The sequence below is a fragment of the Pristiophorus japonicus genome, chromosome 2 (assembly GCF_044704955.1).
Source record: "Pristiophorus japonicus isolate sPriJap1 chromosome 2, sPriJap1.hap1, whole genome shotgun sequence".
In the NCBI taxonomy this organism is placed as follows: Eukaryota; Metazoa; Chordata; class Chondrichthyes; family Pristiophoridae; genus Pristiophorus; species Pristiophorus japonicus.
The window spans coordinates 166606357-166624549 of NC_091978.1; the positions used below are offsets into that span (position 1 = coordinate 166606357).

Below are 18193 nucleotides of genomic sequence, written 5' to 3' on the forward strand. Positions count from 1 at the left end.
AGCTTCTATAGATAAATGAAGAGAAAAAGATTAGTGAAGACAAATGTCGGACCCTTGCAGTCAGAATCAGGTGAATTTATAATGGAGAACAAAGAAATGGCAGACCAATTGAACAAATACTTTGATTCTGTCTTCAAAAAGGAAGACACAAATAATCTTCTGGAAATACTAGGGGACCGAGGGTATAGCAAGGAGGAACTGAAGGAAATCCTTATTAGTCAGGAAATTGTGTTAGGGAAATTGATGGAATTGAAGGCCGATAAATCCCCAGAGCCTGATACTTTGCATCCCAGAGTACTTAAGGAAGTGGCCCTAGAAATAGTGGATGCATTGGTGGTCATTTTCCAACATTCGATCGACTCTGGATTAGTTCCTGTGGATTGAAGGGTAACTAATGTAACCCCACTTTTTAAAAAAGAGAGAAAGAAAACAGGGAATTATAGACCAGTTAGCCTGACATCGGTAGTGGGGAAAATGTTGGAATCAATTATTAAAGATGTAATAGCAGCGCATTTGGAAAGCAGTGACAGGATCGGTCCAAGTCAACATGAATTTATGAAAGGGAAATCATGCTTGAAAAATCTTCTAGAATGTTTTGACCATGTAACTAGTAGAGTGGACAAGGGAGAACAGGTGGATGTGATGTATTTGGACTTTCAAAAGGCTTTTGACAACATCCCACACAAGAGATTATTGTGCAAAATTAAAGCACATGGTTTTGGGGGTAATGTATTGACGTGGACAGAGAACTGGTTGGCAGACAGGAAGCAAAGAGTGGGAATAAACGGGTCCTTTTCAGAATGGTAGGCAGTGACCAGTGGGGTACCACAAGGTTCAGTGCTGGGGCTCCAGCTATTTACAATATACATTGATGATTTGGACGAAGGAATTGAATGTAATATCTCCAAGTTTGCAGATGACACTAAACTGGGTGGCGGTGTGAGCTGCGAGGACGATGCTAAGAGGCTGCAGGGTGACTTGGACAGGTTAGGTGAGTGGGCAAATGCACGGCAGATGCAGTATAATGTAGATAAATGTGAGGTTATCCACTTTGGTGGCAAAAACAGGGAGGCAGAATATTATCTGAATGGTGACAGATTAGGAAAAGGGGAGGTGCAACGAGACCTGGGTGTCATGGTACATCAGTCATTGAAAGGTGGCATGCAGGTACAATAGGCAGTGAAGGCAGCAAATGGCATGTTGGCCTTCATAGCAAGAGGATTTGAGTATATGAGCAGGAAGGTCTTACTGCAGTTGTACAGGGCCTTGGTGAGGCCACACCTTGAATACTGTGTACAGTTTTGGTCTCCTCATCTGAGGAAGGACATTCTTGCTATCGAGGGAGTGCTGCGAAGGTTCACCAGACTATGAAGATAGACTGGATCGACTAGACTTATTATTCACTGGAATTTAGATGAATGAGACAGGATCTCAGAAACATAAAATTCTGACTGGATTGGACAGGTTAGATGCAGGAAGAATGTTCCTGATATTGGGGAAGGATAAGGGGTAAGCCATTTAGAACTGAGATGAGGAGAAACTTCTTCACTCAGAATTGTGAACCTGTGGAATTCTCTACCACAGAAAGTTGTTGAGGCCAGTTTGTTAGGTATATACAAAAGCGAGTTAGATGTGGCCCTTATGGCTAAAGGAATCAAGGGGCATGGAGAGAAAGCAGGTATGGGGTACTGAAGTTGCATAATCAGCCATGATCATACTGAATGGTGGTGCAGGCACGAAGAGCCGAATAGCCTACTCCTGTATCTATTTTCTATGTTTCTATACCTAATGTGATACTCAAACTGGTTTCCAAAAATGAAATTGTTTCTTCTGCTGCATGACCTCATTTTACTGGCATCCCTCATTTTAGTGAGCACAAATAAAATGACAATGTTCTTTCAGCTTTTCAATTTGGCTTCAAATCCACATCAGAATCAATAAAGGTGGCTCTGCTGGCTAGGTTCCGATGTGAAATTAATTTGGGTATGTCAACCCAGTTCATAGTGGGTGTGGCAAAACAAAACCTGCACTTGATTTGGTATTAAATTGGTAGTCTCCTTTAGCTACAAAGTTGACTTGTGTGCAGCAATAGATAAATCACATTTGTACAAGAGGTGGTACTTTGCTGAGATTGGGATTTTGGCACAGTGTCAAGTCATGGACTTTACTCTTATAGATAACGGTGCAATATCTGACCTGGGTGTGCTCGATGCTGATACTGGGTGTTCCTCACCAACACGAACACAAAAGTCCATTCATTAAAAAAAAATAATAAGCATGTATGCTTAACAAAAGGTAAAGAGATATTCATTGAGACCAGGTAATAATGGTACTGAGTGTGGAGTATTACTGGTGTGTCCACGACCATGCTATGAGTCCTACACTATGACGGCACTTAGAATTTCACTTTCAAGTTCTCACTTACAGTACAGCTGTCTTGTTTACTGACGACCTGTGGTGGATTCTCCACTCATCCCTCACTTCAATCTGCACCAGAGGTCACATCAACATGCACTAGTAATTTGAATTGAGTCTGATTCTATCCATTAGGCTAGAATTTAAAAAATAACTTTTAAAGAATGGCAGCACAGGGAAGGAAGTTTCAATACAAGCACTCATACCCTATATTAAATAATTTAAAGACCTCCTTGACTAATGGGATTTGACTAATACGGTTGCTCTAATCCACACACACACACACACACACACACACACATATATATATATATATATATATATACATATACATTATTTCCTGGAATAAGATAGTTTACATACACCAGGAGGATCGATCTGTATTGGCACTAATTATGAAAGCTAATTCTAACAGGTTTCTTGCACATACAGAAAGCTCTGTGGTATCTCAAATCCTTGCTTCACCAAAGGGTGGCTCATTGATCCAACTATAAATAATCACCTTTTGCCAAGTCCAAACCAAATGGGGGAAGACATTACAAGATCAAAGCTCTGAAATTGCACCATTTTGGGGCAAACAAATTGCACAATCTGAGGTGGAGGAGGAATTAGGGATGGGATCCAGTTACACCAAGTACCTCTCTCTTTATCCATCCATCTGAAATTCCTGTGAAATTGGGGGCAGGTGCATAAACATCCCCTACCCACAAAGGGCAGGCATGACACCATGCAAATGAGAAAAATACATCAAATTACATACTGACCTCTATTTGTGCCCAAGTAACAGTGGACACAAAAGATACCAGACACCAGGACACAAAGGCATCTGACATCCAGCATTACTAATGGTTTGGGAGAGGGGATTGTAACTGTAAAAGGTAAATTTCCTGAATGCAATTGATCACAGAGCGATCAACTGCTTTCAGGAAACTAGCCTCCTCTGGAGAAAGTGGCACCATTTTCCACTTTATCGTACTCTTGGCTCCCACAATGCTGGTGCACTCACACAGCAGTTAGGCTTTGCTGTCAAATTCCTCCCCTTAGCTGAGGCAGGCAGCCCAATTGCACTATTAGAAGTGAGAACAATATGCAAATACCTCAGGGATTTGAAATGTACAGAAGTTTTGTTCTTTTCCAAATTCCAGGTTATGTAGCCTCAGAAATAACCCCTAGGGATGATGCAACACTCAACAAGTACACAAAAAAAATCACTAACTGTAGGTCACAGTATAAGCTTCGCCCAAGGATTGGCATCTTTGGCCAAATTCAAAATTGGACAGGTGGTGAGATCATGGCTTCTGCCCTGCACTTTAGTATCAGCAAGAAATCACTGAACACCTTGATAAACAACTTGTATTTATATAGCACCTTTAACATAGTAAATCGTCCCAAGGTGCCTCACAGGAGTATTATAAGACAACATTTCACACCGAGCCACACAAAAGGAAATTCAGGCAGATGACCAAAAGCTTGGTCAAAGAGGTATGTTTTAAGTAGCGTCTTAAAAGGAGAGAGGTAGAGAGGTGGAGGTTTAGGGAGTGAGTTCCAGAGCTTAGTGCCTCGGCAACAGAAGGCGTGGCCACCAATGGTTGAGCGATTATAATCAAGAATGCTCAAAAGGGCAGAATTTAAGGAGCACTGATATCTCGGGCGGTCATGGGCTGAAGGAAATCACAGAGATAGGGAGGGGAGAGGTCATGGAGGAAATTAAAAACATGAATGAGAATTTTAAAATCAAGGCATTGCTTAACTGGGAGCCAGTGAAGATCAGTAAGTACAGGGGTAATGAGTGAATGGAACTTGGTGGCAGTTAGGCAGCCAAGTTTTGGATGACCTCAAGTTTACATAGAGCAGAATGTGGGAGGCCAGTCACGAGTCCGTTGCAATATTCAAATCTAGAGGTAAGAAAAGCATGGATGAAGGTTTCAGCAGATGAATGAGCTGATGCAGGGATGGAGATGGGCAATGTTACAGAGTTGGAAATAGGCTGTCTTAATTATGGCACGGATATGTGGTCGGAAGCTCATTTCGGGTCAAATATGACACCAAGGTTGCGAACAGTCTGGTTCTGCCTCAGACAGGAGTTGGGGAGAGGGATGGAGTCGCTGGCTAGGGAAGTGTGTGGGGCAGGGGCTAAAGACAATGGCTTTGGTCTTCCCAATACTTAATTGGAGAAAATTTCTACTAATCCAGTATTGGATGTCAGACAATTTAGAAACCGTAGAGGGGTCGAGAAAAGTGGTGGTGAGGTACAGCTGGGTGTAATCAGCATACATGTGGAAACTGACACCGTTTTCAGATGATGTCATCAAGGGGTAACATACAGTTGAGAAATAGGAAGGGGCCAAGGATAGATCCTTGGGGGACACCAGAGGTAACAATGCAGGATGAGAAGAGAAGCCATTGCAGGTGATTTTCTGGCTACAATTAAATAGATAAGAATGAAACCAGGCGAGTGCAGTCCCACCCAGCTGGATGTCGGTGGAGGTGTTGGAGAAGGATGGAGTGGTCAACCATGTCAAAGGCTGCAGACAGGTCAAGGACAGGGAGGGATAGTTTACCTCGGTCAGTCATTTGCGACTTTGATGAGAACCATTTCGGTACTGTTCCAGGAAAGATGAGCACGGATTTGGGTGGGAATAGGGTTGAGGGAGCAGGAAGTGGGTTCATGGACAAGATCAGCATGGAGAAATAGTCAAGAGGGAAAGAAACTGAAGAAAGATGCAAGTTCAGGGCTAGGGCAGGAGGGAACATTAAGGGAAGTTTGGCCCAGTGGTCAGATGATCTCAATCTTAGAGACAAAAGTCCATGAGCTCCTTGCACTGGTCATTGGAGGGGAATGTGGAGACAGGGGAGGAGAGTTTAAGAACACAGTTAGTCTTTGTATGATTCTGCAACAGTGAGCAATTTTGGCAGACAGGAGTAGGCTGTTAAACTAATGACTCCAAAGCTTAAAGGAAGCGACCCATTATGTCTCGGAAGAAGTTTTACACAACTAGTTGCTTTTGAAGTGTAATCCTGTTGGCATTTTATCCAAAGCAAGATCCCACACGCAGCAACCACTTTCTGGGCCGGAGTACAAGAAGTCTCCTCGGACCAGAACCAACTTCATCCACCTGTACCATCGGAAGAGGCTGCAAACCCAAGGGCCGCACTGCATCAGAAGCTCAGGTCCTGCAGGGCGGCCTGCCACCGCTCCGTTACTCACTTTCTCAGTCTCCGTCTCCGTCTCGGCCGCCGCCGCTCCAACAGCCGGGTCACGGGACTCCGCGGAGATCACGTGACAGCCGGGTCACGGGACTCCGCGGAGATCACGTGACCGCCGCTCCAGCAGCCGGGTCACGGGACACCGCAGCGATCACGTGGCCACCCCTCGCCCAATCACGGGCTGCAGCGCGGGGCTGTCGTACTTTGAAACCAGAAACTGCTTCTGCTTCTGTTGTGTTGATTATCAGCAACAATATTTACATTCATTATACCGCCTTTCACCGAGAAAAACATCCCAAGGTATTTCACATTGTGAAGAAGGACAAGTGCAATAAAAACTTCATCATAAGGTCATAAATAACAGCAAACTGGGAGGCCAGCATTAAAAGCCAGCTTCTAGCAGAGGTTGGTGCATCAGTCCTCCCAGGGGATTTAAGAACATACGAAATAGGAGCAGAAGGCCATACGACCCCTCGAGTCTGCTCCGTCATTTAATACGATCATGGCTGATCTAATCATGGACTCAGCTCCAATTCCCTGCCCGCTCTCCATAACACCTTATTCCCTTATTCCCTTAACATTAGTAAGACAAAGGTCCTCCACCAGCCTGTCCTCGCCGCACACCACTGCCCCCCAGACATCAAGATCCATGGTGTGGCCCTGGACAACGTGGATCACTTCCCCTATCTCGGGAGCCTCCTATCAACAACAGCAGGCATTGACGACGAGATCCAACACCGCCTCCAGTGCAGCCTTTGGCCGCTTGAGGAAAAGAGTGTTTGAAGACCAGTCCCTCAAAACTGTCACCAAGCTCATGGTCTACAGTGCTGTAGTTATACCCGCCCTCCTGTAGGCTCAGAGACGTGGACCATGTACAGTAGACACCTCAAGTCGCTGGAGAAATACCACCAGCGATGTCTCCACAAGATCCTGCAAATCCCATGGGAGGACAGACGCACAAATGTTAGCGTCCTCGTCCAGGCCAACATCCCCAGCATTGAAGCACTGACCACAATTGATCAGCTCCGCTGGGCAGGCCACATAGTTCGCATGCCAGACACGAGACTCCCAAAGCAAGTGCTCGACTCAGAACTCGTCCACGGCAAACGAGCCAAAGGCAGGCAGAGGAAACGTTACAAGGACACCCTCAAAGCCCCACTGACATCTGGGAGTCTCTGCCCATAGACCGCCCTAAGTGGAGGAAGTGCATTCAGGAGGGCGCTGAGCTCCTCGAGTATCGTCGCCGAGACCATGCAGAAATCAAGCGCAGGCAGCGGAAGGAGTGTGCGGCAAACCAGGCTCTCTGCCCACCCTTTCCCTCAACGACTATCTGTTCCACCTGTGATAGAGACTGGTTCTCGTATTGGACTGTACAGCCACCTAAGAACTCATGCTAAGAGTGGAAGCAAGTCTTCCTCGATTCCGAGGGACTGCCTATGATGATGATGATGATGATGAAGAAGAAACTGTCTCTTTCTGTCTTAAATTTATTCAATGTCCCAGTTTCCACAGCTCTCTGAGACAGCGAATTCCGCACAACCCTCTGAGAGAAGAAATTTCTCCATCTCAGTTTTAAATGGGTGGCTCCTTATTCTAAGATCATGCCCTCTCATTCTAGTTCCCCTATCAGCAGAAACATCTTCTCTGCATCTACATTGTCAAGCCCCCTCATAATCTTATATGTTTCGATAAGATCACCTCTCATTTTTCTGAATTCCAATGATTAAAGGCCCAACCTACTCAACCTTTCCTCATAAGTCAACACCCTCATTCCCGAAATCGACCTTGTGAACCTTTTCTGAACTGCCTCCAAAGCAAGTATATCCTTTCGTAAATATGGAAACCAAAACTGCATGCAGTATTGCAAGTATGGCCTCACCAATACCCTGTACAACTTTAGCAAGACTTCCCTGCTTTTATACTCCACCCCCTTTGCAATAAAGGCCAAGATACCATTGGCCTTCCTGATCACTTGCTGTACCTGCATACTAACCTTTTGTGCTTCATGCACAAGTACCTCCAGGTCCCGCAGTACTGCAGCACTTTTCAATCTTTCTCCATTTAAATAACAACTTGCTCTTTGATTTTTTTTCTCCAAAAGTGCATGACCTCACACTTTCCAACATTATACTCCATCTGCCAAATTTTTGCCCATTCACTTAGCCTGTCTATGTCCTTTTGCAGATTTTGTGTGTCCTCCTCAGGATCTTGCGGAGACATCGTTGGTGGTATTTCTCCAGACTTGAGGTGTCTACTGTATATGGCCCAATGGTCTGAGCCACACAGGAGGGCGGGTATCACTACACCGCTGTAGACCATGAGCTTGGGGGCAAATTTGAGGGCCTGATCTTCGAACACTCTCTTCCTCAGGCGGCCGAAGGCTGCGCTGGCACACTGGAGGCGGTGATGAATCTCGTCGTCGATGTCTGCCCTTGCTGATAAAGGGCAAGGCTCCCGCGGTATGGAAAGTGGTCCAAGTTGTCCAGGACTGTGCTGTGGATCTTGATGACCGGGGGGCAGTGCTGAGCGGTGGGGTAAGGTTGGTGGAAGACCTTTGTCTTACGGATATTTAGTGTAAGGCCCATGCTTTCTTACACCTCGGTGAAGATGATGACGATGGCTTGGAGTTCAGCCTCTGAATGTGCGCAGACACAAGCATCGTCCGCGTACTGGAGCTCGACGACAGAGGATAGGATGGGAGGACAGACGCATCAACGTTAGTGTTCTTGATCAGGCCACCATCCCCAGCATCGAAACACTGACCACACTCGACCTGCTCCGTTGGGCAGGCCACATTGTTCGCATGCCCGACACAAGGCTCCCAAACCAAGCCCCAGGAGGGCAGAGGAAATATTTCAAGGACACGCTCAAAGCCTCCTTGATAAAGTGCAATATCCCCACTGACACCTGGGAGTCCCTGGCCAAAGACCGCCCTAAATGGAGGAAGAGCATCCAGGATGGCGCTGAACACCTCGAGTCTCATCGCCGAGAGCATGTGGAAAACAAGCGCAGGCAGCGGAAGGAGCGTGCAGCAAACCAGACTCCCAACCCACCCTTTCCTTCTGCGACTGTCTGTCCCACCCGTGGCAGAGACTGTAATTCCCATATTGCACTGTTCAGTCATCTGAGAACTCACTTTTGGTGTGGAAGAAAGTCTTCCTCGATTTCGAGGGACTGCCTGTGATGATGATGATGATTAGCAGAGGTTGTGCAGATAACCGCAGGGCAGTGGGGTATTGATGATCGTAGAATAGTAGAGCACAGAAGAAGGCCATTCTGCACCGGTTCTTTCAAAGAGTAATCTCGGTAGTCGCACTCTCCCACTCTTTTCCCATATCCCCACATTTTTTTCTCAATCAAATATTTATCCAATTCCCTTTTGAAGGCTACTATTAAGTGCCTCAATTTCAAAATTCTCATCCTTGTTTACAAATCCCTCCATGGCCTCGCCCCTCCTGATCTCTGTAATCTCCTTCAGCCTCACCCCCTCCCCACCCCGCTCCTGAGATATCTGCGCTCCTCAAATTCTGCCCTCTTGAGCAGCACTGATTATAACTGCTCAACCATCGGTGGCTGTGCCTTCAGCTGCCTGGGCCCTAAGCTCTGGAATTCCCTCCCTAAACCTCTCTGCCTCTCTACCATCTTTCCTCCTTTAAGATGATCCTTCAAACCTACCTCTTTGACCAAGCTTTTCGTCACCTGCGGTAATTTCTTATTTGGCTCGGAGTAAAAAATGTTTTTGTCTTATAACACTCCTGTGAAGCGCCTTGAGATGTTTTACTACGTTAAAGGTGCTATATAAATGCAAGTTGTTGTATCCACAACACTATCAGACAGTGCATTCCAATTCCGAACCACTCGTTGCGTAAAAACATCTTTCCATATGTTGCCTCTAGTTCTTTTGCCAATCACCTTAAATGATGTTTAACTTGGATAAGTGCAGCATTGGGCGAATGCTCAACCTTCATAAACCCTTCAGGGAAAAGCATTAAAGAAGGTGGAGAAAGAAAGAGATCTGCACATTCGAGTGTATGCATCTCTAAAGGTACATGAAGTGATAACTAGAGCGTTCCCAATGGATTGGAACATCACAAATGTAACGCCCCTATTTAAAAAAGGAGGCAGACAAAAAGCAGGAAACTATAGATCTGTTAGCCTAACATCTGTCGTTGGGAAAATGCTGGAGTCCATTATTGAGGAAGCAGTAGCGGGACATTTGGAAAAGCATAATTCAATCAAGCAGAGTCAACATGGGTTTATGAAAGGGAAATCACGTTTGACAAATTTGCTGGAGTTCTTTGGGGATGTAACGAGCAGGGTGGATAAGGGGGAACCAGTGCATGTGATGTATTTGGATTTCCAGAAGGCATTCAATAAGGTGCCACATAAAAGGTTACTGCACAAGATAAACGTTCACGGGGTTCACAGAAAACAGAGAGTCGAGATAAATCGGTCTTTTTCCGGTTGGCAAACAGTGACTAGTGTAGTGTCACAGGGATCGGTGCTGGGTCCTCAACTATTTATAGTCTATATTAATAGAAACATAGAAAATAGGTGCAGGAGTAGGCCATTCGGCCCTTCGAGCCTGCACCGCCATTCAATATGATCATGGCTGATCATGCAGCTTCAGTACCCCATTCCTGCTTTCTCTCCATACCCCTTGATCCCTTTAGCAATAAGGGCTACATCTAACTCCCTTTTGAATATATCTAATGAACTGGCCTCAACAACTTTCTGTGGTAGAGAATTCCACGTGTTCACAATTCTCTGAGTGAAAAAGTTTCTCCACACCTCGGTCCTAAATGGCTGACCCCTTATCCTTAGACTGTGACCCCTGGTTCTGGACTTTCCCAACATCGGGAACATTCTCCCTGCATCTAACCTGTCCAATCCCATCATAATTTTATGTTTCTATGAGGTCCCCTCTCATTCTTCTAAATTCCAGTGAATATAAGCCTAGTCGATCCAGTCTTTCTTCATATGTCAGTCCTGCCATCCCGGGAATCAGTCTGGTGAACCTTCACTGCACTCCTTCAATAGCAAGAATGTCCTTCCTCAGATTAGGAGACCAAAACTGTACACAATTTTCAAGGTGTGGCCTCACCAAGGCCTGTACAACTGCAGTAAGACCTCCCTGCTCCTATACTCAAATCCGCTCACTATGAAGGCCAACATGCCACTTGCCTTCTTCACCATCTGCTGTATCTGCATGCCAGCTTTCCCCTTTTCCTAAGCTGTCACCATTCAGATAATATTCTGCCTTTCTGTTTTTGCCACCAAAGTGGATAACCTCACATTTATCTACATTATACTGCATCTGCCATGCATTCGCCCACTAACCTAACCTGTCCAAGTTACCCTGCAGCCTCTTAGCATCCTCCTCACAGCTCGCACTGCCATCCAGCTTAGTGTCATTTGCAAACTTGGAGATATTACTGTCATGTATCCTACATGGTCACTGCTTGTACTATTACAAGGTGTGCCACCAGAGGGAGACTTGTAGGTTGTCTGTACAGGTGTGCCAGGCCTAGTATAAAAGGCAGGCCACCATGTGTGATCCTCACTCTGGAGTTACAATAAATGGACTAAGGTCACTACAGTTCAAGCACAACACATTGTCTCGTCTTTAGTGCAAATTGCCTTTACATTGACTGTGCTCTGGGCTTAGCTCTATCTGGTTGACCCTTGGAGGGTCGTTTCCATCTTGGGTGAGTAGGTGGTGTTTCGTTGGCAGTAGAGTTGCTGGTGGTTTCTGTTTGTGTGCCCATGACCACTCCATTCTCTCTGCCCCCTCCCCGCGCCCCCCCCCCCTACCCCGCATACAGATTGTGCGTTGAATCATTACATTCATATACATTCAAGTCCAAAAAAAATTGCATTTACAGTATTGCATTTGTGGTACCATGGTGAGGTAAGTACATTTGAATGGTGAGGTACATACTTGGAATATACTTGGAGTCAGTGCTGGGGTTAGCACTGGTGCCTGAGGACAAACTAGTGCCAGAACTGCTGGATGGTGTCCAGGTAGTCTGGTGGCGGTGCGGTGCCCAGTGCTGGCAGTGGGAACCCGGTTGGCTCAAGTTGCCTGCTGTCGGGGGGTTTGCCATTGCTTCTAGTGTCGGGCAGTTTCATAGATGCCTGTGACCTCCCTGTCCTCTCCTTGCGCCCTGGGTCGCTGTTGCTCCCTGAGGAGCAATCGTCTGGCAGTGCACAGGGAACTACTGACTCGCTTGCCTGGGCGTTATTTGGTTTGGGATCCTGGCTGGTCCCAGTCCCATTTTGGAGAGCCGCTGCGGGTGACCCTTCATTCCCGGGTGTAGCCTTGGTGGTGATAGGTTCTGGTGGCTGCGCCTTAGTGCAATTTGCTCTTTCAAACTCGTGACGGTTGGTGCCATCGGGTGCCTGAGAGATGGAGCCGATCGGGGGCAGGGTATCGATACCGTTGTCATTGCCTGTCATGTATCTCACACTACTGTACATAACTGTATCTTACCATGCTATACATGACTATATGACCTGTAGCCACAAGCATACTTTACCACCAGGGATACACTTGCAGGAGACACTGCATACCTGTTCCACACAGGTATATAAAGGCAGGTCTCAGGCAAGTGTGGCACTCGAGAGCTGTGAAATAAAGGTGCAGGTCCAGAGTGACCTTGACTTCAGCATGTGCCTCGTGTAAGTCTGTACTGCAGGGTCAGAACTTCACAGTGGCGACGAGTTACGGAATCACAGAATCCACACAATGGCTACCAATGGCTCAGATGAGAAATACAATGTTGAAGACAATTGGGAGGACTTTATAGAAAGGCTCCAGCAAAGCTTTGTAACCAAAGACTGGTTGGGCGACGATAAGGCAGACAAGACAAGAGCCCATCTCTTGACCAGCTGTGGTTCAAAAACATACACCTTAATGAAGGACCTGCTGACACCCGAGAAACCAGCAAGCAAGTCATTTGAGGAGTTGAGCACACTGGTGAGAGACCACCTGAAGCCAGCGAGCAGCCTACACATGGCCAGACACAGGTTCTACAACTACAGATGCTGTGTGGGCCAGAGCATACCCGACTTTGTGGTGGACCTTCGGAGGCTGGCTAGTTTATGTGAGTTCTCCGATGAACTAAGGAGAGAAGTACTGAGAGACTTTTTTATTGAAGGAATAGGCCATGCAGGCATATTCCGAAAGCTTATCGAGACCAAGAACTTGACCCTAGAGGCAGCAGCATTAGTCGCACAGACATTCTTGGCAGGAGAAGAAGAAACGAGGTTGATCTATACTGTGGGTACGACAACTAACGAAACATCAAAACAATGGGTTCACAGCGTGAAACAAGCCGCTACCCCCACACACAGACAAAGGCAGGAGAGCAGGCCTTCAACAGCAGGCAGTGGTGCCAGAAGCCATCAAGGGCCACATGAACGGCCGTTCACACCTCATCAACCCACAATACGAGCAATCAACTACAGACTGAGAGAAGCTCAAGAGGGATCAGCCAGACGCAGCTCATCCTTCGGAAACAATGGAAGCGGTCTGTGCTGGAGATGTGGGGGAAAGTACTCACCAAGGGGGTGTCGATTTCAGCATGCTGTTTGCAGAAACTGCAACTATACAGGGCATCTGGCTCGCATGTGCAGAAAAACAGCAGCTTGGCTGGTATACGAATCGGAACGGTCGTAAAACGGACCAGAAGACGATGGGGACAGTGCCCGGGATACCGAGGTACAGCGAGTCAACACGATCAATGTCCACTGTTCTTACAACAAGACGCCTCCAATAATGATGAGGGTCCTACTCAACGGGATACCCGTCAACATGGAACTGGGCACAGGAGCTAGTCAATCTCTCATAAGCGTCCAACAATTTGAACAGCTGTGGCCGCACAAAAGCAACAGACCAAAACTCACAAGGATTGACAACAAACTAAGGACCTATACCAAAAAAATCATCCCAGTCCTTAGCAGCGCCATGCTCTCAGTCACACACAAAGGGATGGTGAACTGACTTCCCCTGTGGATTGTCCCCGGAGATCTCCCAGCACTGTTGGGGAGAAGCTGGCTGGAAAAACTAAATTGGAAATGGGATGATGTTCACGCCATGTCATCAGAGGAATGGACCTCCTGCTCAACAGTTCTAAGTCGTTTTGAACAGCTCTTCCAGCCAGGTGTGGGCACCTTCAAAGGGGCTAAAGTTAAAATCTACATCACACAGGATGCCAGACCGGTCCATCACAAGGCTAGAGCTGTGCCTTATGTAATGAGGGAAAAGATTGAAAACGAACTGGACCGGCTTCTGCAGGAAGGCATTATCTCACCCATGGAATTTAGCGACTGGGCAAGTCCCATCGTCCCCGTCATGGAACCTGATGGATCCGTACGAATCTGTGGGGATTACAAGTCTACCATAAATAGAGTCTCCCTACAGGACCAATACCTGCTGCCCAGAGCGGAGGACCTATTTGCCACATTGGCTGGAGGAAAACTTTTCTCGAAACTAGATTCACATCTGCGTATATGATGCAAGAACTGACCGAAGAGTCTAAGCTACTCACCACTATCAACACACATCGAGGCCTTTTTGTGTACAATCGATGCCCATTCGGCATCAGGTCGGCAGCTGCTATATTCCAGCGCAATATGGAGAGTCTGCTCAAGTCCATCCCGGGGACGGTTGTGTTTCAAGATGACATACTCATCACGGGCAGGGACACCGACTCCCACATCCGCAATTTGGAGGAAGTACTAAGTCGATTGGATCGGGTAGGCCTAAGAGTTAAGAAATCCAAGTGTCTGTTTCTCACGCTCGAGGTTGAATTTTTGGGCAGAAGGATTGCCGCTAATGGAATCCGCCCAACAGAATCCAAAACCGAAGCCATTCTTCTGGCATCCAGACCCCGGAATATCTCGGAACTGCGCGCCTTTCTTGGGCTACTCAATTACTTTGGGAACTTTATGCAGAACTTGAGCATGCTGCTGGAGCCTCCCCACGTGCTACTCAGAAAGGGGTGCGATTGGTTTTGGGGGGACGCCCAAGAACGCGCCTTCAATAAGGCACGCAACCTTCTATGTTCCAACAGTGTTTTAACCTTTTTTGACCCAGGTAAAAAGCTAGTTCTTACATGTGATGCATCAGCATACAGGGTCTGATGCGTTTTACAGCATGTCAATGATGCGGGTAAATTACAACCCATTGCTTATGCCTCCAGGTCACTTTCGCGAGCGGAGCGCGGGTATGGTATGGTTCAGAAGGAGGCACTCGCGTGCGTGTATGGTGTCAAAAAGATACACCAATACCTTTTCGGGGCCAAGTTCGCATTAGAAACTGACCACAAACCCCTCATGTCCCTGCTATCCGAGAGCAAGGCAATAAACGGTAACGCCTCGGCACGCATTCAGCGGTGGGCACTCATGCTGGCGTCTTACGACTACACAATAAGGCACAGACCAGGCACAGACAACTGTGCCGACGTGCTTAGCAGGCCACCCCTGGCGACCATGGAAGAATCCAATGAACAGGACTGTGAGATGGTCATGGCAATCAGTGCCTTTGAATCCACAGGTTCGCCCATGGCGGCTCGCCAAATCCAGCCTGGATGACCAGCGACCCCACGTTATCTTTAGTCAAAAGATGAGTTTTAACTGGTGACCGGGCAGAGGCCCGCGATGCCTGCCCCGAGGAGATCAAACCTTTTCATAGGCGCATGCATGAACTCTTACTACAGGCAGACTGCCTGATGCGGGGCAGCCGAGTAGTTATGCCCTTGCGAGGCAGAGAGGCGTTTGTCCGGGAGCTCCACCGCATGCACCCGGGGATCGTCCTTATGAAGGCCATAGCCAGATCCCACGTCTGGTGGCCTGGCATTGACTCGGACTTGGAGCTCTGCGTCCGTCGTTGCACCATTTGTGCCCAACTCAGTAATGCCCCCAGACAGGCCCCCCTAAGCCCTGGCCCTGGCCCACCAAACCGTGGTCGCGGATGCATGTAGATTATGCGGACCCTTTCATGGGCAAAATGTTCCTCGTAGTCGTCAATGCATTTTCAAAGTGGATCGAGTGCACCATTTTAAACTCGAGCACCACTTCTACCACTGTGGAGTGCCTTAGAACCATGTTTGCAATGCACAGAATTCCTGACATATTGGTCAGTGATAATGGTCCGTGCTTCACAGCGCAGAATTTCAAGATTTTACAGTTGACCACGGCATAAATCATGTTAAGACGGCACCATTCAAGCCGGCCTCCAATGGCCAGGCAGAGTGAGCATTGCAAATCGTTAAACAAGGCATGCTAAAAATCCAAGGCCCCACGCTGCAGAGCAGCCTGTTGCGACTGCTGCTGGCATACAGATCTCGTCCGCATTCATTGACTGGGGTTCCCCCGCGCAACTATTGATGAAACGGATCTTAAAGACTAGGCTCTCGTTTATCCTCCCAGACATGCATGAAATTGTTGAGGCTAAGCGCCGAAAGCTAACTGAGAACCGTGACCGAAATTCGAGGGGGAGGTGAAATGAGATAGGGGACAAAGTGTTTGTGTTAAACTATGGCAGGGGTCCCAGATGGCTTGCAGGGACAGTAACAGGCAAGGAAGGAAACAGGCTACTGGTTGTATAAATGGACAATGGCCAAACCTGCTGGAGGCATGTAGACCAAGTAAAAAGTAGATTCAACAACAACACTGCAGAACCAGAAGCAGACTACAATGTGGAACTCTATAAAGACAATAAGACCTTGGGGGAGGGTGATGTCATCTATCCCACACTACTGTAAATAACTGTATTTTACCATGCTATACATGACTGTAACTAGATATGACCTGTAGCCACAAGCATACTTTACCACCAGGGGTGCACTTGCAGGAGACACTGCATACCTGTTCCACACAGGTATATAAAGGCAGGTCTCAGGCAAGTGTGGCACTCGAGAGCTATGAAATAAAGGTGCAGGTCCAGAGTGACCTTGACTTCAGCATGTGCCTCGTGTAAATCTGTACTGCAGGGTCAGAACTTCACATTACCCTCCTGAGATTATTTGCTCTGCAGCTTGTATATATTAGCTGCTTGTGGCCACACTTCATGGTGCATCACTCTGGTCCCAGGGATTCAGGCTACAGCATTGGGTAGCTCACTGGACCTGTGTGCTCCTGATGGGTGTTGGCCCGCTGAATTGACTGTAGTTGAAATCCTACATTGCGCAACGTTTCATTAATTATTGTGAATAACCTGTAGTTCCGATCGCAATCACGTGACTTTTCCTTGCTTATTGCATGTACACAACTCTGATCATCAATTACACATTTTACATCTAACTCACAGTTGCTGTTACATTGATTGAGAGTGTGAAACTGTTCCTTTAAGTGTGGTGAGCTGTGGGCCTCCTTTAAGAGAGCCTTGCTATCTTTACCCCAATCCTCTTCTTTGCTTAGTGCCTCGTGTTGCTCCATCAGCGCTGCACCTCGTGGTCCGGCCGCCGCCATCTTTTTCTTCAGCGCCTCACTTCGTGATTTGGGTGCCATCCTTCTTCCATCCACAATGTTGACTGCTGTGATCCTCTTCTCCCCGGGTTCTGCCACCGCAGCTGGGAAGTCGCCTCTGGGTCCGATTTTCTTCCTCTGGAGTCCTGCCACTGGAGCCTGGAAGGTGCGTCCGGGTCATCTCAGCTGGATCATCTCCACGCAGTCGTGCTGAGCAGTCTGTGCCTTGGGTGCTGTGCTGGCCTGCTCTCTGGTGCCGGTTCCAACCACAGCCGGAGGTTTGCTTTGCCTCTGAGAGCGGCGGACGTCGATCGCTGGAGGGATGAAATTTTCCCAGCTCCAATGGATCTTCTCCATCCACCTTCTTCCGAGTAGCATTGGTCCATCGCCTGCAACAATCCACAGGGATAACTTGTGCACCGCGCCGTCATGAAGTACCTTAACATTCGCACTACCAATGACTGGGATAAGTTCATTGGTGTAGGTGTACAGCTTTGCCTGAATCGGGGCCAACTTAGGTCGTTCAGCCTGATTGTCCCATAGCCTCTCAAAGGTTTCTTGATTCATTACTGACTGGCTCGCCCCCGTGTCCACTTCCATGAAGACTGGAACACCATTTATCTTGACTTCCATCCTCAATGGAGCACATTCGGTGGTGCAGGTAAACATGCGATATACCTCATCATGGGGCTGAGCTGCCTCTCGATCGCTTCATAATCCACGCTGGATTCATGGCCATCTGCAGACCCTTCATCAACACAGTGAGTCATATTTCTTTTACACATTCACTGGAGGTGGCCCTTTGTGCTGCAGCCTTTACATACATAGTCTTTACAACGGCACTGGTGAGCCCTGTGATTCGCTCCGCAAGCCAGCATGGTGCTACTCGATTAGCCCCCCTCGGCGGACTCTGAGTTAAGGTACTCGGGTGCCTGTTCTCTCTCCCCTGAGAAGATTTGCGTTCTACAGCCCAGCCTCTAAAACGTGCCACTCTGTGCACAGTACTTGCCGGGTTTGAGTCCTGAAGATGAGTCATCTTCCTAGAGCCGCAGGTCGAGGCCATGAATGCTTGGCTCATGGAGATGGCCTTCTGCAGTGT

The 18193-nt window shown here is 47.6% G+C and overlaps 1 protein-coding gene across 2 annotated transcripts in view; it reads right to left on the reverse strand.

The window, feature by feature from the left end:
• Window positions 1-5711, reverse strand: part of gnpda2 (glucosamine-6-phosphate deaminase 2) — a 43097-nt gene extending 37386 nt beyond the window's left edge. The window contains exons 1-2 of one of the 2 annotated variants that reach the window (XM_070870192.1): window positions 5624-5711; window positions 2426-2551 (exon numbers count right to left, since the gene is read on the reverse strand). The gene's annotated coding sequence lies outside the window, so the exon portion shown is untranslated. The remainder of the gene's footprint in view (window positions 1-2425; window positions 2552-5623) is intronic. The other variant, XM_070870182.1, reaches the window with a different exon arrangement.
• Window positions 5712-18193: the final 12482 nt, after the last annotated feature.